This window comes from Sapajus apella, unplaced genomic scaffold (genome assembly GCF_009761245.1).
Source record: "Sapajus apella isolate SASKATOON/1434 unplaced genomic scaffold, GSC_monkey_1.0 scaffold4, whole genome shotgun sequence".
Lineage (NCBI taxonomy): Eukaryota > Metazoa > Chordata > Mammalia > Primates > Cebidae > Sapajus > Sapajus apella.
Window position 1 is genome coordinate 12390007 of NW_022436944.1, and position 23762 is coordinate 12413768.

A 23762-nucleotide genomic window follows, 5' to 3' on the forward strand; every position below is an offset into this window, starting at 1 on the left:
TAAAGGGGTCAATACAATAAGAAGAGCTAACTCTCCTAAATATATATGCACCCAAGACAAGAACACCCAGATTCATAAAGCAAGTTCTTGGAGACCTACAAGAGACTAACACTCCCACACAAAAATAGTGGGATACTTTAATACCTCACTGTCAATATTACACAGATCAACAAGACAGAAGATAACAAGGATATCCAGACTTGAACTGAGCTCTGGAGCAAGCAGATCCAACAGACATCTACAGAACCCTCCACCCCAAATCAACAGAATATACATTCTTCTCAGCACTACATCATACTTATTCTAAAATTGACCGCATAATTGTAAATAATACACTCCTCAGCAAATGCAAAAGAATGGAAATGATAACAAACAGTCTCTCAGACCACAGAGCAATCAAATTAGAACTCAGGATTAAGAAACTCCACACCACCCAGGACAACAAAGAGTGAAACTCTGTCTCTAAATAAATAAATAAATAAATAAGAAGCTCACTCAAAACCACACAACTACATGGAAACTGAGCAACTGCTCCTGAATAACTACTGGGTAAATAACAAAATTAAGCTAGAAGTAAAAATGTTCTTTGAAACCAGTGAAAACAAAGACACAACATACCAGGATATCTGGGACACATTTAAAGCAATGTGTAGAGGGAAATTTATATCACTAAATGCCCACAAGAGAAAGCAGGAAAGATCTAAAATTGATACTCTAACATCACAATTAAAAGAAGTAGAGAAGCAAGAGCAAACAAATTCAAAAGATAGCAGAAGACAAGAAACAACTAAGATCAGAGCAGAACTGAAGGAGATAGAGACATGGAAAACCCTTCAGAAAACCAATGAATCCAAAAGCTGGTTTTTTGAAAGGATCAACAAGATAGATAGACTGCTAGCCAGACTAATAAAGAACAAAAAAAGGAAGACTCAAACAGACGCAATAAAGAATGATAAAGGGGATATCACTACTGATCCTACAGGTACAAACGACCATCAGAGAACACTATAAACACCTCAATGCAAATAAACTAGAAAATCTAGAAGAAATGAATAAATTCCTAGACACATGCACTCTCCGAAGACTAAACCAGGAAGAAATTGAATCCCTGAACAGACCAATAACAAGTTCTGAAATTGAGGCAATAATTAATAGCCTACCAACCAAATAAACCTCAGGAACAGATGAATTCACAACCAAATTCTACCAGAGGTACAAAGAGGAGCTGGTGCTATTCCTTCTGAAACTATTGCAAATAATAGAAGAAAAGGGAATCCTCTCTAAATCATTTTATGAGGCGAGCATCACCCTGATACTAAAACCTGGCAGAGGTACAACAAAAAAGGAAAATTTCAGGCCAATATCCCTCATGAACATGGATGAAAAAATCCTCAATAAAATATTGGCAAACTGAATCCAGCAGCATATCAAAAAGCTTATCCACCACAATTAAGCTGGTTTCATCCCTGGAATGCAAGGCTGATTCAACATATGCAAATCAATAAACATAATCCACCACATAAACAGAACGAATGACAGAAACCATATGATTATTTCAATAGATACAGAAAAGGCCTTTTACAAAATTCAGTAGACCTTCATGCTAAAAACTCTCAATAAACTAACTAATGGAACGTATCTCAAAATAATAAGAGCTACTTATGACAAACCCACAGCCAATATCATACTGAATGGACAAAGAAGGGAAGTATTCCCTTTGAAAACTGGCACAAGACAAGGATGCACTCTCTCACCACTCCTATTCAAGATAGCATTGGAAGTTCTGGCCAGGGCAATCAGGCAAGAGAAATAAATAAAGGATATTCAATTAGGAAAAGAAGAAGCCAAATTGTCTCTTTGGAGATGACATCATTGTATATTTAGAAAGCCCCATCATCTCAGCCCAAAATCTCCTTGAGCTGATAAGCAACTTCAGCAAAGTCTCAGAATACAAAATCAATGTGCAAAAATCACAAGCATTCCTATACACCAATAACAGACAAACAGACAGCCAAATCATGGGTGAACTCCCATTCACAATTGCTACAAAGATAATAAAATATCAAAAAATACTACTTACAAAGGATGTGAGGGACCTCTTCAAGAAGAACTACAAACCACTGCTCAAGGAAACAAGACAGGACACAAACAAATGGAAAAACATTCCATGCTCATGGATAGGAATAATCAATATCATGAAAATGGCCATACACCCCAAAGTAATTTACAGATTCAACACTATCCCCAGCAAGCTACCATTGACTTTCTTCAGAGAATTGGAAAAAACTACTTTTAAATTTCATATGGACCAAAAAAGAGCCCACATAGTCAAGACAATCCTAAGCAAAAAGAACAAAGCTGGAGGTATCACACTACCTGACTTCAAGCTATAGTACAAGGCTACAGTAACCAAAACAGCATGGTACTGGTACCAAAACAGATATATAGACTCATGAAACAGAACAGAGGCCTTAGAAATAATACCAAGCATCTACAACCATCTGCTCTTTGCAAACCTGATAAAAACAAGCAATGGGGAAAGGATTCCTTATTTAATAAATGGGGTATTGGAGAAATTAGCTAGCCATATGCAGAAAATTGAAACTGGACCCCTTTCTTACACCTAATACAAAAATTAACTCAAGATGGATTACAGACTTAAATATAAGACCAAAACCCATAAAAACCTAGAAGAAAACCTAGGCAAATAACATTCAGGACATAGGCATGGGCAAAGAATTCAAGACTAAAACATGAAAAGCAATGGCAACAAAAGCCAAAATTGATAAATGGGATCTAATTAACCTAAAGAGCTTCTGAACAGGAAAAGGAAGTATCATCAGAATGAACAGGCAACCTAGAGAATGGGAGAAAATTTTTGCAAGCTATCCATCTGACAAAGGGCTAATATCTACAATCTACAAAGAACTTAAACAAATTTACAAAAAAATAAAAATTAAAAAATGGGTGAAGGATATGAACAGACACCTCTCAAAAGAAGATATTTATGCAGCCAACAGACACATGAAAAATGCTCATCATCACTGGTCATTAGAGAAATGCAAATCAAAACCACAATGAGATACCATCTCATGCCAGTGAGAATGGTGTTCATTAAAAAAAATCAGGAAACAGCAGATGCTGGAGAGGATGTGGAGAAATAGGGACACTTTTACATTGTTGGTGGGAGTGTAAATTAGTTCAACCATTGTGGAAGACAGTGTAGCAATTCCTATAGGATCTAAAACTAGAAATACCATTTGACCCAGCAATCCCATTACTAAGTATATACTCAAAGGATTATAAATCATTGTACTATAAAGACACATGCACATGTATGTTTACTGGGGCACTGTTCACAATAGCAAAGACTTGGAACCAACCCAAATGCCCATCAGTGATGGACTGGATAAAGAAAATGTGTCATATATACACCATGAAATACTATGCAGCCATAAAAAAGGATGAGTCATTTCCTTTTCAGGGACACAGATGAAGCTGGAAACCATCACTCTTAGCAAACTGATACAAGAACAGAAGCTGAAACAAGAACAGAAAACCAAACACTGCATGTTCTTACTCATAGGTGGGAGTTGAACAATGAGAAGACATGGACACGGAGGGGAACATCACATGCCAGGGAGGTGGGGGAAGGAATAGCATTAGGAAAATTACCTAATGTAGATGATGGGTTGATGGGTGCAGCAAACCACCATGGTACATATATACCTGTATAACACACCTGCACATTCTGCATATGTACCCCAGAACTTAAAGTCTAATAATAACAATAGTGTATGAGTTTCTAGTATTCTGCCAAGTACTTTGAACATAAATTAACATATTTCATTCGTTACAGTATTATCTTAAGCTAGTATGATTATTTTTATTACTATTCACATTTTATAGTTGAGGAAATTGGTCCATAGGAAGGTTAAGTATGTTGCCCAGAAGCACATCCTTAGTAATGTGGGTGGGAGCTGAGTTTTAAACCCAATGCTATCATACACTAGGCCCATGCTTTTGTTTCAGGAGTGAACTCCTCTAAATAAAGAAACAGACAGCATTTCTATGCTATCTAAATTATGCTAGAGCAGAGTTTAGCAAACTTTTATAGGGCCAGAGAGTAAATATTTTCAGCCTTGTGTACCATACAATCTCTGTTGTTGGGGAGAAATGCCAGATATAGGTGATGGGGGGGATGGAGGCAGCAAACCACATTGCCATGTATGTACCTATTCAACAATCCTGCATGTTCTGCACATGTACCCTAGAACCTAAAGTGCAATAAAATATATATATATTTAAAAAATAAAAATTAAAAAAAGATCTCAAATTAGTGACAACATCACAACTAAAATAAAAACTAGAGAAGCAAGAGAAAACCAACACCAAAGTTATCAGAAGACAAGAAATAACCAAAATCAGAGCTGAACTGGGGATTGAGACATGAAAAACCATTCAAAACACCAACAAATCCAGGAGCTGGTGGGGTGGTGGTGGTGGTTGTTTTAGAAATTAATGAGACAGATAGGCTGCTAGCTAGACTGATAAATAAGAAAAGAGGGAAGATCCAAATAAACACAATTCGAAACAACAAAGGAGATATTACCACAGACCACACAGAAATACAAATAATTATCAGAGACTACTATGAACACCTCTATGCACATAAACTGGGAAACCTAGAAGAAATGGTTAACTTCCTAGACACATACACCCTCCCAAGACTGAACCAGGAAGAAACTGATATCCTGAACAGACCAATAATGAACTCGAAAATTAAATCAGTAATAAATAGCCTACTGATGAAAAAAAAAAAAGCCCAGGATCAGAAAAATTCATAGCTCAATTCTAACAGATGTATGACAAGAGCTAGTACCAGTCCCACTGAAACTACTCCAAAAAAATTGAGTAGGAGAGACTCCTCTCCAACTTATTCTATGAGGCCAGCTTCATTCTAATATCAAAACCTGGCAGAAACACAACAAAAAAAGAAAACATCAGGCAAATATCCTTGATGAACATTGATGCAAAGATCCTCAACAAAATACCAGCAAACCAAATCCAGTAGCACTTTAAAAAGCTAATCCACCACAATCGAGTATGCTTTATACCTGGGATGCCAGGTTGGTTCAGCATATACAAATCAATAAATGTGATTTGTCACATAAACAGAACTAAAGACTGTTTAGTTCTCAATAGATGCAGAAAAGGATTTCAATAGATGCAGAAAAGGATTTCAATAGAATTCAACATATTTTTATATTTTAAAACTTTCAACAAACTAGGTATTGAAGAAACATAACACAAAATAATAAGAGCCATCTATGACAAACCCACAGCCAACATCATACTGACTGGGCAAAAGCTGGAAGCATCCCCCTTGAAAGCCAGCATAAGACAAGAATGTCCTCTCTCACAACTCCTATGCAACATAGTATTGGAAGTCTTAGCCAGAGGAATCAGGCAAGAGAAAGGAAGCCCATCTAAATAAGAAGAGAGGAAGTCAATATATCCCTATTTGCAGACAACATAATTCTATATCTAGAATACCACACAGTTTCAGCTCAAAAGCTCCCTAAACTGATAAACAACTTCAGCAAGGATACAAAATTAATGTATAAAAATCACTAGCATTCCTATATACCAATGCTAAGCTGAGAGCCAAATTAGGAATGCAATCCCATTCACAATTGCCACAAACAGAATAAAATACCTAGGAATACAGCTAACTAGCTAAGTAAAAGATCTCTACAATGAGAATTACAAAACACTGCTCAAAGAAATCAAAGATGACACAAATGAATGGAAAAAGTTTCCATGCTCATGGATAGGAAGAATCAACATCATTGAAATAGTCACACTGCCCAAAGAAAGTTCAAGTTTCAATGCTATTCCTATCAAACAACCAATGACATTCTTCACAGAACTAGAAAAAAACTATTTTAAAATGAACATGGAATCAAAATGAGCCAAAATGGCCCAGGCAATCCTAAGTAAAAAGAACAAAGCTGGAGGCACTATGCTTCCTATATTAGTTCATTCTCATGTTGCTATGAAGAAATACCAAAGACTGGGTCATTTACAAGGAAAGAGATTTAACCGACTCACAGGGAATCCTGGGGAAGCCTCTGGAAACTTACAATCATGGTGGAAGGGGAGGCAAACACATCCTTCTTTACATGGTGGTAGGAAGGAGAAGTGTAGAGCAAAGGAGGGGAAAGTCCTTTATAAAACCATCAGATCTTGTGAGAACTCACTCACTATCAGGAGAACAGCATGGAGGTAACCGCCTCCGTGACTCAATTACTTCCCATCTGGGTCCCTCCTATGACATGTGGGGGTTATAGGATCTACAGTTGAAGATGAGATTTGGGTGGGGACATAGCCAAACCATATCACTACCCAACTTCAAACTATACTGCAGGGCTACATGTAACCAAAGCAGCATAGGGCTCGTACAAAAACAGACACAGAGACCAATGGAACAGAATAGAAAACCCAGAAATAAGCCCACATACCTACAACCATCTGATCTTTGACAAAGCTGACAAAAACAAGCAATGGGTAAAGGACTCCTTTTTCAGTAAATGATGCTGTGGTAACTGGTTGGCCATATGCGAAAGACTAAAGCTGAACCCTTTCCTTACACCACATACAAAAATCAACTCAAGCTGGATTAAAGACTTAAATATAAAACCCAAACTATAAAAGCCCTGAAAAATCACTTAAGCAATACCATTTTAGACATAGGAACTGGCAAAGAATTCATGATGAAGATGCCAAAATCAATTGCAACAAAAGCAAAAATTTACAAATGAGAACTAATTAGACTAAAGAGCTTCTGCACGGCAAAATAATCTATCAATAGAGTATTTGGACAGCCTACAGAATGGGAGAAAATATTTGCAAACTATGCATCTGACAAGGGTGTAATATCTAGCATCTATAAGGAACTTAAACAATTTACAAGCCAAAAAAAAAACAAAAAACAAAACAAAACAAACAAACAAAAAAAACAACCAAACTAAAAAGTGAGCAAAGAATATGAATAGACACTTTTCAAGAGAAGGCATACATGTGGCCAAGAAGCATATTAAAAAAAACAACATCACTAATTATTCTTTTCAAGTGTTTAAGGAACATTTAGCAAAATAGATTATATTCTAAGCTATATTTTATAAGTCTCGATAAACTTTTAAAAATTCAAATCTAATCCTCTTGGAATTAAAAGCTGCTAACAAGAAGATCACTTCAAAAATCCTCCAAGGGACAAGAATGTTAAGGCAATTTGAAACTACCCAAAATCTTCAAAAGGTAGATAAACAAATCACAATAGATCCATACAATGGGACACAACTCTGCAACAAAAAGAATGAACTCATGCTACACACAACAACATGGATGAATCTCAAAATTATTAAGCTGAGTCAAAGAAGCCAAACCAAAAAGGAGTATGTACTGGACGATTTCATTTATATAGAGTTTTAGAAAATTCAGACTAATCTATAGTCACGAAAAGCAGATCAGCGGTTGCCTGGAAATAGAGAAAGGGGACAGAGAGGGACATTCCAAAGAAAGGATGTTCCAGCTGTAAAACTTTACATATTAGCCAATAGAAAAAATATTTGGAGATTGAGAGTCCTTTTCCTTCACATCAAATTCAGTCTGTTGTTTGTGAGGCTTGCCTTGGGCATCATCTGGGATTGTGCCTTTGGCTCTGTTTGTTGCTGAGGATAGCATTAAATGAGGCAGAGATTGTGCAAGCAAACTGAGGGGTAAAAATGTCGCAAAAGCAAATGTCTTCAGTGGCTGGCAGCTCTTCATTTAGTATTATATTTATGGGGCAAAGAAGACATTTTTTTGAAAGTATTATCAGAGACATTGCCCTTAAACCACAATAAATGTCAGAAGCCAGGCACATTTTGTCATCTTCTAACTGAGCCTGTCTGTGACCTTTTCCCACTTATAAGAATTGCATTGTGTGTCTTTAAATTCGATTCATAAAAAACATGGGGTTTGCATACAGGCTTTACTGATAGAAATAGCCAGTTTGAAGAACAAAGATGATAGAGCATTTTAAAAGTATGTGCAAGGAAGCATTCTTGTGTATGAAGCCATTTTCGAGTGAAGCTCAACCCCAAGGCAAGAACAGTGATAATGTTCTGTAAAGTAAATCAGCCCTGGGATGGGAAGTTAGTTTATCTGCCAGCATTGCAGGACTAGGTTTCCTAGTGACAGATCACAGATTCTAAGATACTGACATTGGAGAACCATAAACTCTTGTAAGGCTGCTGCATGGGCAAAGCAAACTCTTGCTTGACCAGCTGTTGTCCTGAGGCCTTTTCTGCATGTTCTACATGTTCTTGATCTGATGTTCGGAGGCTTCTCCTCTGTGATCTAACGAGTTGATACTTATTTCTACAAATGAATCCATCTCTTCAAATCTCTAGCAAGGACAAACATCCTCAAATTATGAGTTTCTGCCCCTGCATTTTGGACAAGTCATGCCATTATATTACCACTCTATCTTGTATTTTTATTATTTAAAAATAATAAAATATCCTGTCTCTAGTAAAAATACAAAAATTAGCCAGGCTTAATGGTGGGCACCTGTAATCCCAGCTACTTGGGAGACTGAGGCAGGAGAATCTCTTGAACCCAGGAGGCGAAGGTTGCAGTGAGCTGACATCACTCCACTACACTCCCCCAGCCTGGGTGACCGAGTAAGACTCTGTCAAAAAAAAAAAAAAAAAAAAAAAAAATCCTTAAAAGTGCTTTCCTGTTTCTTAGACATTACCCTATTTGGCCCTCACAAGGGTCCGATGAAGTCAGCAGGGCCAGTGTTACTACTCTTATCTTGCAGATGAGGAACCAGGCTCAAGGAGGTTTAGTGATTTGCCCTCTGTCTCACAATAAGCTGCAAGACAGCTAACTGTTCAATAACTACCAGCTATTTACTTTATTTCTTCTTTATAAGTGACTGACTATATTTAGAAATGGTCTACACTGATGCTTTTTTTTCTACTTTTGACACTTCTTATGTCTTTGAGCTGTCATGAGGAGTACATCAACTTGTATAAATGAAGGATGCAACTATATTTAGAGGTAAGTTTTTTTTATGTTTAACACAGAATAAGAAAAAAATCATAATCTACTGGTCCTGTGGTAAGGAAGACACAGGTTGGCAACTGCAAATAGCTTGCAGCTCTACAAAGGTAAGAGGCCTGGGCACTGGAGGAGGAGGCAGAAGGAAAGTTAATTTCAAGTACATTTTCCTAGGAAAATGCCTAGGAAAACCAGCAAAAGTAATGCAGGGAAAGTGCAGTGATGAACTTCACAGAATTACTCAGGACTGAAGCTTTTCACTAATGAGTCAATATAACTCAGATACTAATTGAAATTGAACTTCTTTTGTATACTTGTACAAATTTTCTTAAACATTTTTAAAAGTATTAATTGTTTTCAACTGTTGTTGAAGACAGTGTGGCGATTCCTCAAAGACCTAGAAATAGAAATTCCATTTGACCCAGCAATCCCATTACTGTGTATATATCTAAAGGATTATAAATCATTCTATTATAAAGACACATGCACACGTATATTCATTGCAGCACTGTTTACAATAGCAAAGACCTGGAACCAACCCAAATAGCCATCGATGATAGACTGGACAGGGAAAATGTGGCACATATACACCATGGAATACTATGCAGCCATAAAAAAAACTATGAGTTCCTGTCCTTTGTAGGGACATGGATGAATCTGGAAACCATCATTCTCAGCAAACTGACACAAGAACAGAAAATCAAATACCACATGTTCTCACTCATAGGCAGGTGTTGAACAATGAGAACACATGGACACAGGGAAGGGAGCATCACACACTGTTGGAAGAGACTAAGGGAGGCACAGCAGGGGGTAGGGAGTTGGGGAATAACATGGGGAGAAATGCCAGATATAGGTGACAGAGGAATGGAGGCAGCAAACCACATTGCCATGTATGTACCTATGCAACAATCCTGCATGTTCTTCACATGTACCCCAGAACCTAAAGTACAATAAAATATATATTTTTTTAAAGTATTGTTTTTGTAATTGCTTTTGGTTTCATATTTGGTCAAATGTTACCCCTATCAAAAAGGCCCTTCAATTCAGCAAGGATATCAGAATCTGGAAGATATTTGATTGGTGATTTGTTTTGTTAAAAAGCCCATGACAGTGCCTCCCCCAACCCTACCCTGACCCAACAAAGTGACCTAGCACATGTTTGCTATGCCCACTAAGGCTCCCATATTGCCTGTACATTTTGTAGACAGATGTTTCCTAACCTGTATCTGAAAAGTATAAAGCATGTATCATTGTGAAATTTTAACTACCAATTACTAGAAACAATAAGCTTTTCTTTGCCTGAATTTCATGACCATATCCATTTAACCACACTGTCATATTAGGGTACACTAGAGATTTAAATAGTAGGAAAACAGAACAGGCAATGTAAACGATTAGAAGGGGCAAGAAGTGCTTGTGATTTATCAATATATGAGCATTATCCCCAGCACCCGTCCCCCAACACCGCTTTAATAAAACACTGGGCTTGGCAACGTAATATAGCACACACCAGCCATAACAGCATTTTGTCTTTTGTGGCAGCACGGAACTCCTCACCCACCATCCATTGCTTCTTCTGGCAATGCCAGTGGGTGGCTTCTTACTCACACACTCTCTCTGTGGTATGAAGGAAGGTTTATGTCTCTGGGGTGGCTTCCTGGACTAGGCAGGCAGCTCTCATCATGGAACAGGTTAGCTGAGCTACACAGAGATTTAAATAGCTCTGGACTCCTTAGCACTGTGATCCCATCAGCTGGGCTCCAGTGAGTCTCCTCTCAACAAAAAGGGATTATAAGTGTACAGCTCCTAGTCAGAAACAAAAGCTGAGAAGGTGTCCAATGAAGGGAGTCATGGGACAAGAGGACCATTCAACATGGACAAAGTATCACCAGCACTTTTAGAGAGCAGGAGAAGGGCATCCTCGAGCTTGTGGTTGGAGGAACCTGTCCTGAGTCAAGGTAAGTTCCAGATCCAAGGAGAGACCTTGTCAGCCAACTCTGGCAGCAGCTGCAAAGCATGGTCAGTCCCTAGAGCCCACCAGGACTCACCCGTTCCAGTGTGCAAGGAGTTCTCCGAGGAAAAGTAGTCACAACTATCTGTCTGATATTCTCCCAAATTACTCAGAAAATAGCAATTAAGTTCACTTGCAGGAAAACAGCTTTCTTCCAAGGCCTCAGGTTATAGTAGAGGAGAAAAATGCAAAATGATGATTACAACTGAGATGCCATTAAAGTTTATTTTTACATTTTCAAACATATATTGTTAAATATATTTAAAAAGAAAGTTTCAAAATAGATGAAGCATATTATCCCACGATATAAATTTTTAATGTATACTGAAATTAGTAGAAGCTTAGAAAAGTCTGAAAGAGTGTGCTACAAATGATTTAAAACCTATGACAGGATTATGAAGGACTTTGCTTTTCTAAATTGTAAATGTCTACACTGCTTGCATTTTTATTTACATGAGCATGCGTTTGTTTTGAAATCAGAAGAATCAATTTTTAAATAAAATGTCAAACCTTTGAAGAATATTTACCATGAATTTTTTTCTTGAACAAAGAACAATACATAGTATAATACTGGTTTCTACATGTATGTAAATATTTATGGTAAATATACCAAAAGGAGGTCCACTAAAATTCTGAGAAATTGATTTCTGGGGAAAAAAGTTGCAGGTAATTTTTATTTTTTATTTTTCCACATTTTCCAAAAATTTCTAGGGTGATGACATTTATAATCAGGGGGAAAAAACCTACAATGAGATAAGCCATATAACGTAAACCTACCAAGAGAAGCTGGGAAAATCTACCCAAGTAGATCTTGAGATGCCCAAAATATTAATAGAAATTCACCAAGAGAATGGGAGAACTCTCTCTGAGGGAACAGGGTGCAAAAGGACATGAAGCTAAAAAAGAGAATGAATGGTATATTGCTCTGCCCACTAAGGGTCCCATATTGCCTGTACATTTTGGAAACAGATGTTTCTCCACATAGTTCAGCATGATAAGCTTGTGAAGTGCAAAGGAAACTGATGAGAAATCAAGCTATAAATTGAGGAACCAGTGAAGGGGAATGTACAGTGTGCTAGCAAACCCAGACTTGAAGCTGTAAGCCAGGGAAGCCACTGAGGATTTTAAGTACGGAAGTGACCTAATTTTATAGGCATTTGAAATCACTGGCTTCCCCATGGGTGATGGAGTAAAATGAGGCAAAACTGAAATAAGAGAGATCAGGCTTTGCGATGGTTAAGGTAAGAAGTAATGCGGATGAATCTGGATTCGAGAGATCATTAGGAAGCAGAGTCAATAGGACTTGATGACTTGCTGGATGCAGAGAGGGCAGGGGTCAGAGCTGAAGATGAGTCCCGCAGGATGCCCTGGTTTCTGATCTGAGTAGTTGTGTATCTCACTATACCGTTTTCCAGAAAATAGGGATGGGGAGTTTGAGAAGCAGAATGGAATAAGGAGATAAAGAAATGTTAATTTCTAATTTCATTTTAGACATGCTGAATAGAAGTGAGTGGGAATCATCTAGGCAGAAGTATCCAGTTCACAGATATGTAAAAATGATAATATGGGGAGTCAGAAAAGACAAATGGACAAGATACAAAATTCCAGAGCTATGAGTTATAAGTGGTCATTCACTTACCAAGAATGTGGGTGAATCAACTCATGGGGAGTGTATAAAGGGAAAAGAAAGCCAGCCAAGCATGAATCTCTGAGAAGTACCAAGGTGGAGGGTCAGTGATGAAAGAGAACTCATTCAAAGATGGAGTCAGAGACACTGAGATATCCTGGCACGGTGGCTCATGCATATAATCCCACCACGTTGGGAGGCCAAGGCAAGAGGATGGCTTGAGCCCAGAAATTCTAGACCAGCCTAGGCAACATAGGGAGAACATGTCACTACATTAAATAAAAAGAAATTAGCTGGGAGTGGTTGGTGGTGCACACATCTGGTCCCAGCTACTTGGGAGGCTGAGGTGGGAGGATCACTTAAGACAAGGAGGTAGATGCTATAGTGAGCTCTGATCACACCATTGCACTCCAGCCTGGGCGACAGAGTGAGACCCCATCTCCAGAAAGAAAAACAAAAGAGAGAGAAAGAGATACTGAGAAGGGTCAGAAAAGCAATGCCCTAAAAGTCAAGAGAGGAGTAAAAAAGGGAGGGAGGGTTCAAAGGACAAGAAGAACCAGGTCTGAAACTGCTCCTTTAGCTATTAGTAAAAGCACACATCACCTTGTAGAGGGCAGTGTTCCTAGATGGATGGAGTCTGAAAGCTAGGGTGCAAGAGATAAGAGGCTGAACAGAAATGAGAAGGCAGAAATAGGTAGGACAGGTCTAGGAAGAAGACAGGCAGCAGCTAGTGGGAGGAGAGTGCAAAAGAGAGGAGTTTTGTTTTGTTTGTAAAAAGGGAGCACTTGCACAGGCTTGTGTTCTGAGAGGGCAGTAACAGAAGACAGGAACAAAGAGGAAAGAAGACAACAGAGGGTGCCAGGTCTGGAGAGATGTGGTCCACAGCACAGCCTGAGAGGGAGACATTGGCTTTGAACAGGAGGGAAACCACTGATGCTACAGAGGTGGAAAGGAATAGGACAAGAACTAATACAGATAATTCTGTGGATAAAAAGCTACCTCTTAGGCTGAGCAGGGCTCACACCTATAATCCCAGCACTTTGGGAGGCCAAGACGGGTGGATCACCTGAGGTCAGGAGTTCAAGACTAACCTGACCAACATGGAGAAACCCCATCTCTACTAAAAACACAAAAATTGACTGGGTGTGATGGCGCATGCCTGTAATTCCAAGCTACTTGGGAGGATGAGGCAGGAGAATCGCTTGAACCCAGGAAGCAGTGAGCCGAAATCATGCCACTGCACTCCAGACTGGGCAACAAGAGCAAGACTCCATCACCCAAAAAAAAAAAAAAAAAAAAAAAACCACCTAAATTTTAAAGGCAATACTAAAAGATGGGCTCTAATTTCTTCCTGGGGGAAAACAAAAGGCAAGTTCATCAGATAGGAGTCATGGAGTTGGGCAAAAGAAGGGAGCTTAAAAAGGGAGATAAAACACTGAAGTAGCAAGTGAAACACAGCTGAAGCCTTCAAGAAAAAGACCATCGGCTTGCATTGAGCCCCCTAGCAAGGCTGCTCATTGGTGACTTGAGGCCAATTGATTGACAAAATGAGGTTTTTCTGTACTGTGCTCAGCAGCTGCTCCTATGTAGATGCAGAAAAGAGGATATTTAGATTTCCCAAACTTGGGATTTCAAGGCCAAAGGAAGGAAAGGAAGGAAATGGGGAAGGCATCAGTCCAGAGGTTGTAGGGATAGCCTATATGTGCTCAGTTATAGAGAAGTTCAGAACACATTGCCCCAGAAAGGTGCCACTTTGGCATATTGACAATTTTGAATTAAAGGTACTTGAAAAACAGCAGGTGCAAGAAGATCACTCTTCCTCTTCTTAAAAATAGGAGATGAAATTCTCATGTGAAAGTTGTCTTCCCTATACCAGGAAAAAAAATACTTCTATCATCAAGAATGAGAAGTTGAGGCCGAGGGAAATCTGTACAAACCTTGTTAGACTAACCCTGGTCTTCCCAGTTACTTCTCTACCCAATTAACTGCCCTAGCCCAAACCTCTTAGCCTTGTCACATTCTCACAATTTGCTAATCTTTCTCCAGTTCAGTACATAAGCATTCAACTCAAGCTGGGTCTTTGGGCCTTCATTTCCTTATGAAATCTTCCATGCCACATAAATGTGACACTAAATACATTTGTATGTTTTTCTCCTGTCTGACATCAACTTAATTCTCAGGCTAAGCAGAAAAACTCTAAGAGGATAGAGGTAAAATTGTGCTTAGCTGGCTAGAGGAGAAAGTGAAGCCCAGGAAATTGTTGATACTTTGGAGACGGTGAGGAGGAAAGGTAGCTGTGGAAATACTAGGGATGTGAGCATAGGCCTGTTAGTAGAAAAGGTGGCTGTGAGTGGAAGAAAGGATATCAGAGCCTGGAACCTGAGAATACGCTCAGCCCTGAGGACTGGAGGTCACATGAGCTGAGGAAGAGCTTTACCAAAGTGGGTGGGGTGTCAACGAAGGTCACCGAAGACAACTGGTGGGGATTTAGTGGGGAATAATGGAAAGCCCTCTAGACCAGTCTTCAGGAGTCCTGGGTTTTAATTTTACCCCTGCCACTTTCTTTCTGTGTGGCCTTGAAGTATACATCCACCCTCTCTGAGTTTTTGTCTTCTCTATGAGAACAGAGATATAAAGATACTGTAATGTTAAATAACATGCATGAGAATTCCTGCCACTTAGTTGGTCTCCATCAGTATTGACTGGATCTGGAGTCTGGCATGTTAGACATGAGGGCTGTGGAGCATAGGAGCCCAGAGCTGGGAAGGAAAATGGCCCAACCAGTATGGGACAAGAGACAGGAGAAAGGGGGCTGGGGAAGGAGGGAATACACTTTGGCAGGCTTCTCAGTTTTGCTTAGAACTGACCTTACTTACCTTCAGGTGGAGGAAGGCAAAGAGGAGTTACCCTCAGAGGAGGATGATGTTTTGATCATCCTAGGTTGCAAAGACAGACAGCTTTGTTTCACTCGATTTATGAAGACCTAAGAATCCAGCCAACTTTGTTCTTAGATACCTGTGACCTTGAACTCATGCCCTTTTGGCTGTCCCAGGCACTCTTTCCATAAATTTTCCCTCTAACCAGCATATTCCATTCTTCTGTCTCCACTAGCAATTTCCTTTTTAGCCTCCAAACAACCTGCAGTGTCTCCTTCCTTAAGAGACCCTCCCCAGCCTGCCTCCCAGCCCTGAGAGCTCTATTGGTCTCTCTCCACTTCCTTAGTAATCACACTCTGACTTAAAACATAGCTGGACAGAATATAAGATTCTCTTTGGTAGAACAGGGAGCCTGGAGATGCTACAAACTGATCCAAGCCAGGCCTGGCAGAAGCAGAATCAAACTGGCAGAAAACAGAATGGAAGGTCATTGCAGAACAGAGGCAGGAGCATGAAAATAGAAGAAATAACCATCTTTCGCCCACTTCTAATTTAAGTCATCTCTCTGTATTGTATAAGTTTTGGAATGTCTTGGATCCTATGGGGGACAAAAAAGATGGTATGTGTATAGATAAATACATCACTACTTGTATAATAGTAATAGTATAATATTAACTAACACATGTATAGCATTTACTAAATGTCACAATTTGCTCTATGGTTCTTATGTCTACTAACTTATTTAGAGCTCACAACAATCCTAGGAGGTAGGTATAGTTATTATCCCCATTTTACAGATGAGGGGACTGAGGGTCACCAAAATTAAACAACTTGTTGAAGGTCACATATTTTGTAAGTGGTGGTCAAGCCCAGGCAGTCTGAGTCAATAGCACTTTACAGAGCATTTATACTTATACTTTTTCTCATGTCACTCTCTTAATGACCCTGGGAGGCCCACATGGCATGTATAATTATGCTCATTACCACTACAGATAAGGAAACTGAGTCCAGGAGGTGAAGTGATTGCCTGAATTCACAGTCAGGAAACAGCAGAGTCAAGAACCTAGGTTCTGTATTACAAATCCCTGCAACTGGGGAGATATGAGTAAGAGAAACTGGCATCTGAGGCTGCTATGGGCAAACAGCAGGGCACAAAGCCAGGCTGGCTATTAGGTGAGTCCCTAGGGCAGCTGAGCACATATTCAGCCAAGTCAACTTCAGTGTTCGGGGGTTTTCTGGCAGTACATAAACCATGCACTGCCAGTTTTATATGGTTAGTGTGGGATTTCTGGCGCGTCCCCATTCTTTCAGGCAGTCACAGATCCTCCAGTGAATGTGACAATCCCAATAGGGATCCTGGGTCTGGGTCCTAATAGTACCATTGTACGGAATCCCATGGCCTCAATGACGTTGCCTCCATTTTCATTCTTTGGAACCCTCTCCCTTGAGACTGATCTCTCACCCCTTCTCAAAGCCCTCACGTCCCTCAATTTGGCTCTGCACCCTCCTGATTCTCCTACCTCATGTTTCCTTGCCTCCTTCCCCGGGTTCTCTACGCCCCGACTCCATCCCTCATCGTGGGCATTCCTCAAAGCCTCATTTCTTTCCACCCTGTATACTCTGCCCAGACCGTCTTCTCTCTCTCCATTATGCCCAACATTTAGTTATTTTTGAAGTACTCTTTAAATCAATTATTGTATGATAAAAAATATATTAAAGGCTGGAACTAAAATTCTTCTTAAGAATGAAACTGTTCTACTTTAGGAAGATACCTTATTGGGACATTTGGGTAGAAAAGATAAGACGCCCCCAAAAAAAATCTGGAAAGACGAGTAAAATATAAAGAGGACTAAATTGATTTTCTTAAGAAAATGGAAGAAATTTGGAAAATAACAGAGGAGAAGTGTCCACCAAAGGAGAAGTAGAGATGAATGGCATGAACTTAGGCTGAGTTGGCAGAAATAGCTGAGGGATTCCTTAAGAAGGATGCCCCTAGGTCAATGTTAGGTTATTTGCAGATCTGCAATGTAAAGCCCCACAATCTCTTCTGAATTCTAATCAATTCTAGTATTAGCCAAGGACTTTCATGAGCTTTTTTTGATCTCTTTTTTTTTTTTTTTTCAAAATAAGCAAATTTCTGATTCAATATCTAGATAAAGGAGATACAAAATAGGGGCAGGGCCTGTGAGGTTTTAGTGAATCCACAAACTAATTGGGAGTGAGGCTCCTAAGTTCTTAGATATCTTGTGGAAGGTATTAGGTTTATCATGAATGAGGGAATAGGGATTTTAAATCCATCTTATATAGGGGCTTAAGAAACATAGATACCTCACACTAATATAATTATAAAGTTACTGAAGTAGTTCATAACAAACATTTTGAATAATACTAAAAAGTAAAAAGAATGAATACAAATAAACTGTAGTCCGCCTCCCAAATAGAACTGGTTTTACATTTTAGTGAATAACTCTCCAATTTCTTTCCTGGTAAAATTTTTCATATAACTTCATAACCTTTTATATACTCCAATGTCACTCCCATATTCTAGACCCATATGTTAACATTTCTGTCTATTGAACATCAAGCTTGTCATGTCCTAAATTGAGTTCAACATCTTTACTCTGAAAGAGAACTCCCCCTACCTCCACCTCACTGCCTTTCCTCTTTTGGGTAATGACAAAACCATCCACGGACTCATTAAGGCTTAAAGTCTTCTTTAACTTCTTTCATTTCTCCCAACACACAGCCAACTAGTCACCAGGTTCATTGAGGTAAGCCTCTGCGGAGTCATTCAAATATGGTGTCCCTCTGATTCACTGTTTTCATATACCTACTACCGTTACTGGCCTGTTCATTCACACTCTCATCTCTTCATGACTGGACTCCTGGGTAAGCCTCCTAGAAGGCATCTTTGCCTTCTCTCTCTATTCTTTCCAGCCAGTCCAACACATCATTGTTTGATTGACAGTCCCCAAGGAGAGCTTTATCAAATCACTCCACTGTGAGAGAATTTCAAATCACTCCAGTGCCCACCAGTGTAAGCATCAACTCCTCACTCTGCCATTCAGGACTCTCCTAAATGCCATCATTTTCTCCTTCATGTTGGGTTACTTAATTTCTCCCCCAAACGTATTTTATACTGCTAACTTCTAACCCCTGTCTCATGTTGTTTCCTCCGTCTAGACTTCCCCTCTCTTGATAGTATACCCATCTGTCAGGGACTTAATTTTGTTCCTAGGCCTTCAACGTATGAGTTTTGAGAGGAACAAAATTAAGTCCATTGGAATGTGACTGTATTTGGAAATAAGGCCAGGACTTTAAAGAGGTAATTAAGTTAAAATGAGAACATTACGGTAGACTTTAATCTAAGATGACTGGTGTCCTTTGAAGAAGAGAAGATTATGAGACCGACACACAGAGTAAGGGATGGCCATGTGCAAACACAACCAGAAGGCAGCTATTTGTGAGCCAAGGAGAGGGGCCTCAGGAGAAACCTGCCCACACCTTGATCTCAGTCTTCCATCATCCAGGACAGTAAGAAAATAAATTTCTCTTCCTTAGTCACCTCATCTGTATTACTTTGCTGTGGCAACCCAAACAAACTAATGTACCATCTTCAAGGCCAATCTCTTGTTTCCACCTTCTTCATGTGACATTTCTGTTCTCCCTCCCTGGGACCTGTATGACACTCTGGTATTGCTTATTTGCCTATCTGCTCTCCGGGGTGAGGCATGAATCCTGCCTCATTATTCAGAACAGACCATGTTTTACTCAACTCTATAGTCATCATTGCACCTAACTCAGAGCCTTGTAAGCAGTAGGTGTTCAACAATCAGTTATTGGATTGTTTTAAAGGAAATTTTATAGCAGAATAATTCACTTAAATATTACTGTGAAAAAGTAGAAGATGGATCATTGTAAGCAGTAATAAACATGTCATTTTTTTTTTTTTTTTTGGTACTCTCCAGGTACCAGGCATTTTCCTCTGATACTCAAGATCCAAGAAAATAAAGTTGTTAGGCAAACCAAAATAAATGTCTAATCTTTTAAAAGTTTAAATAGGTAAGTACTTCCCTTTTTACATTGTTACATGCTTTAAATCCACAACTAGTCAGCATGGCACAATGAAACAAGCATTGGTTTATGAGTCAGACTAATCTGGTTCCATGCTTGGCTCCACCATTTACAGGCTATGTAACCATTATCAGATTATTTCACCTCCCCAAGTCTGCTTCCTTGTCTGTAAAATGGAAATGTCCATAACTACTTTATAGGATTGACATGAGGACTGAATTAGAAATAAGATTAGAAAAGCTCAATTGGAATCCCAGCTTTCGGCCATTTATTGGCTGAGTGACCTCTGACAGTTTATTTAATCCTCCTAAGCCTCCATTTCCTCAACTATAGAATGAGGATGATGGCAATAATAGTACCAAGCTAATAAGCCTGCTGTGAGAATCACTTGGGTATCTGAAGCGGTAAATGTTCAATATATATCAAGTGATACAATGTCAGCATTAAAGTGACTAATTACAGAGTCTACCACATAGATAATATACAATAAATCATATTTATTATTATTTGCACTAGAATGATTTACATTAAAAACATAACTATGAACATGAATAAAAAGTAGTTTTTTCCTTACACTCAGTCAATTATAAATGTTCTAAGGGAGAAGTTCAGTATTTGAAGCAATTTAATCTTTTCCCGAGTGAAAATAGTTTTGAGCTAGAGCACTGACAGAGCAATATGTAGTCTTATCACTTTCAGTCCATTCTATTGTTGCCTTTGGTGCTTGGGGTTACCCCTCATTGCACACAGCCAGAACTCTACTTTATAGAGTCATTTCATGCAATGGTAGGCAAGAAGATAAAGCTGTTGGTGAAGCTAGCTCAGCTCCATGACATGTGCCTTCTGACGGAGTCCAAAATGGGCTGCTTCCCTAACCCAAAACACATACATGTGGCTGGGTCCTTCCACGTGAAATAACAAGAGCAGTCAGCTAGAAAAACACCAGTGGGGGTCCAAACCAGGGAATAATAAATAATACTTTTTAAATTGTTTTTAAGTTTATAAAATTTTATATCTCCCCTTCTGGAATGGGAAGGAAAGGTATAAATGGACTATAACTTTTTTCAAAAGTACTATTTACGTATATATAATGTATTAGCATAGAACTGTAAACCATCTTCTTAAATCTTCACTATTTTGAAAATTCAACTGTATCAAGCACATAATAAAAACTTAGTAAATATTCCTTGAATTTCAGTTCATCAATAAATTCATATCTATTTCAATGACTTGAGGAAAAATAAAATCTTATATAATATTATATTGGTGATACTCAAAGCATCACCAGAGTGGAGAAGCAGATGCTGTTTGTAATTACTTAAAAAATAATAAATTTTGAGAAATAAATTTATTAAGTAAAAAAAAAATTATTCTGTACCTACCATATGCCAAATAGGTTCTCAAAAATAAAGATGAATTAGATTCTCTATCCTTTCAAGGTTGAATAGATAAATCCTCCCCCAATCCAATGGACTCTCAATGAAAAGAGAATTAATTCTAGAAGGGCTGTGTTTCCTTTCTGCCACTTTCTCTCATGAAACAGTGGACAAGGATGAGAAGAAAGGTGAAGTCAGGCTTCTGGGCATCTCTGTCATGCTACATATTCTCTTTTCCCAACTAGTAATAGAAAGAGTATCTTCTCAACTTCGTAGGGTTTTCTGGAACAAAACCTCAGAATCAAAGAATGCTGCAACCAGAGGTCATCATAGAGGTCTCCTTGTCTGACAGTTCTCAACCTCAGTTGGGGCATATTGACTCACCTGGGAAGATTTTTCAAAACAGCATTCTCCTGCCTCCCAAACTGGATATGTTCTAAATGAGTGTGAGGGGCAATATATTCCTGCAGTTTTATACCTGGTTGAAAACCACAGTTACAGTCTATACTTTTTCCTCTTACAGGCAAGAAAGTAGGTTCACAGGAGCATAGAAAGCTTGCCTAACATCACAGTGAAAACTTGAATCCAGTTCTTCTTACTTCAAATACCAAACTATCTTTAGCCCTGTGATTCCAAGATGAGCTCTAGGTAGTTTGGTGACCCTTCCTAAAATTGCATGTAAAATTTGAATATGTATGCATGTATACATTTAAATAGGAAGAAGATCCATGGCTTTTGACCAATTTTCAAAAAAGTTAAAACCATAGTTCAAATTTGCACTAGCTATTTCCCAGGCAATTTTAAGAAACGTCTGGGTATAGTGAGCAGGACTGGCTGTGTGTGACTGAGGGTTAGAGCCCCATACAATGTGATTGGAGAGATGTGGCATGAGCCCCATTCTATAAGAACCCCCCAGTTTCCTCCCAAACTTTTGCCTGAAATTGCATAGTGGGTTAATGGATTTTGTGCTATTCAAACGCAGATGTCCCTGGAGAAACAACATAAGTCACTGTTACACACAATAAAGTTGAAGTCATCATATTGACTCCAAAGAGCTGTGGAGGAGTTGCAAGCAGATTTGAAGGATGGGGAAGGGACAAAGGGACTACAGGGACCCTATGCATTGAGGGATGGGAATGCTCCACAGAGGAAGTGGCACAAAAATGGAGGCAGGTGGGCCTCAAAAACCCAAAGCACCATCTGGTTGCCACCATGATAGAACAGCAGATGCCTAAGGGCCCAGAATTGTTGCTGGTCCCAGTCAAGCAGAAGCAGCATGAGTTGCTGTTAGGAGTGGTGGGGTCAGGCCCAGGAGGTGTTCCTCCCGTCAAGACCCAATTATGCTGCTCTCTGGACATGAAGGGGAAGTATACTGCTGCAAGTTCTACCCCAATGGATCCACCTTAGCATCCGCAGGATTTGACTGACTGATATTGTGGTGGAATGTCTATGGTGACTGTGATGTCTATGTCACACTGAAGGGACACAGTGGAGCAGTGATGGAACTGCATTACAACACAGATGGCAGTATGCTCTTCTCAGCATCTGCAGGTAAAACTGTGGCAATGTCGGATAGTGAAATAGGCAAGTGGGTTAAAAGGCTAAAGGGACATACTGCCTTTGTGAATTCCTGTTATCCAGCCAGGAGAGGCCCTCAGCTTCTCTGCACTAGCAGTGACAATGGCACAGTTAAGCTTTGAGACTTCCAGAGGTAAGCAGCCATGTGTTAGCTGTGACCTTCAATGACACAAGTGATCAGATTATTTTTGGTGGAACAGACAATGGTATCAAGGTCTGGGACCTATGCCAGAACAAACTAACCTACACCATGAGAGGCCATGCAGGTTCAGTGACTGGCCTGAGTTTAAGTTCTGAAGGCTCTCATCTCTTGTCCAATGTAATGGACAATACAGTTTGTGTCTGGGATGTCTGGCCATTTACCCCTAATGAGGGGTGTGTAAAGATATTTCAAGGAAATGTGCACAACTTCGAAAATAACCTTCTGAGATTTGGTCACTTGATGGAAGCAAAATAGCAGCTGGCTCAGCCGACAGGTTTGTGTATGTGTGGGATACCACAAGCAGGTGAATATTGTATAAAGTGCCTGGCCATGCTGGCTCCATCAGTGAAGTTGCTGTCCACCCTGACAAGCCCATCATTATCTCAGCATTGAGTGACAAGAGACTGTATATGGGAGAGATTCAGTGAAAATATGGAATGGAAGACTTCAAAGCTGCTTGTCTTTGACACCTGTATATGTGACGTCAAATATCCGCTGCCCAGGCTAGCACCCTCCCTTCAGATGACCATTACTAGCAAGAAACAGAGGAGGTGGTGGCCATATTCCAAAACCCTCTTCTATCCCATTTCACCAGGATGACTAAGGCAAGCTTCCCATGGCCTCTAAAAACCACCTGCCAGATTATAGGTACTGTTTTATTTATTTTTTTCTTTTTCTTGTTTCCTTTTTCTAATGCAGGCCCAATGTGACAATTTGTTGGCTGGGATTTTTTTAATTTAATAACTGGCTTGTATGATATTTACTTCTGTATTTCTCTACATCATTTTGTTTTAAAAGCCAAATAGATGCTTTTGGGGAAAAAAAAAAAAAAAAAACCAAAGTACCTCTGTTTTCTATTGATGACCGTCCTGAAGAGTAAAAACCCAAACCCACTGCAACAGAT

General features: G+C 39.3%; 1 protein-coding gene and 1 pseudogene across 3 annotated transcripts in view; one reads left to right on the forward strand and one right to left on the reverse strand.

Moving 5' to 3' along the window:
- KCNAB1 (potassium voltage-gated channel subfamily A member regulatory beta subunit 1) overlaps nucleotides 1-23762 on the reverse strand; it is a 381835-nt gene that overhangs the window by 325859 nt on the left and 32214 nt on the right. The gene's annotated exons all lie outside the window — the stretch shown is intronic.
- LOC116536435 lies at nucleotides 22211-23637 on the forward strand (annotated as a pseudogene).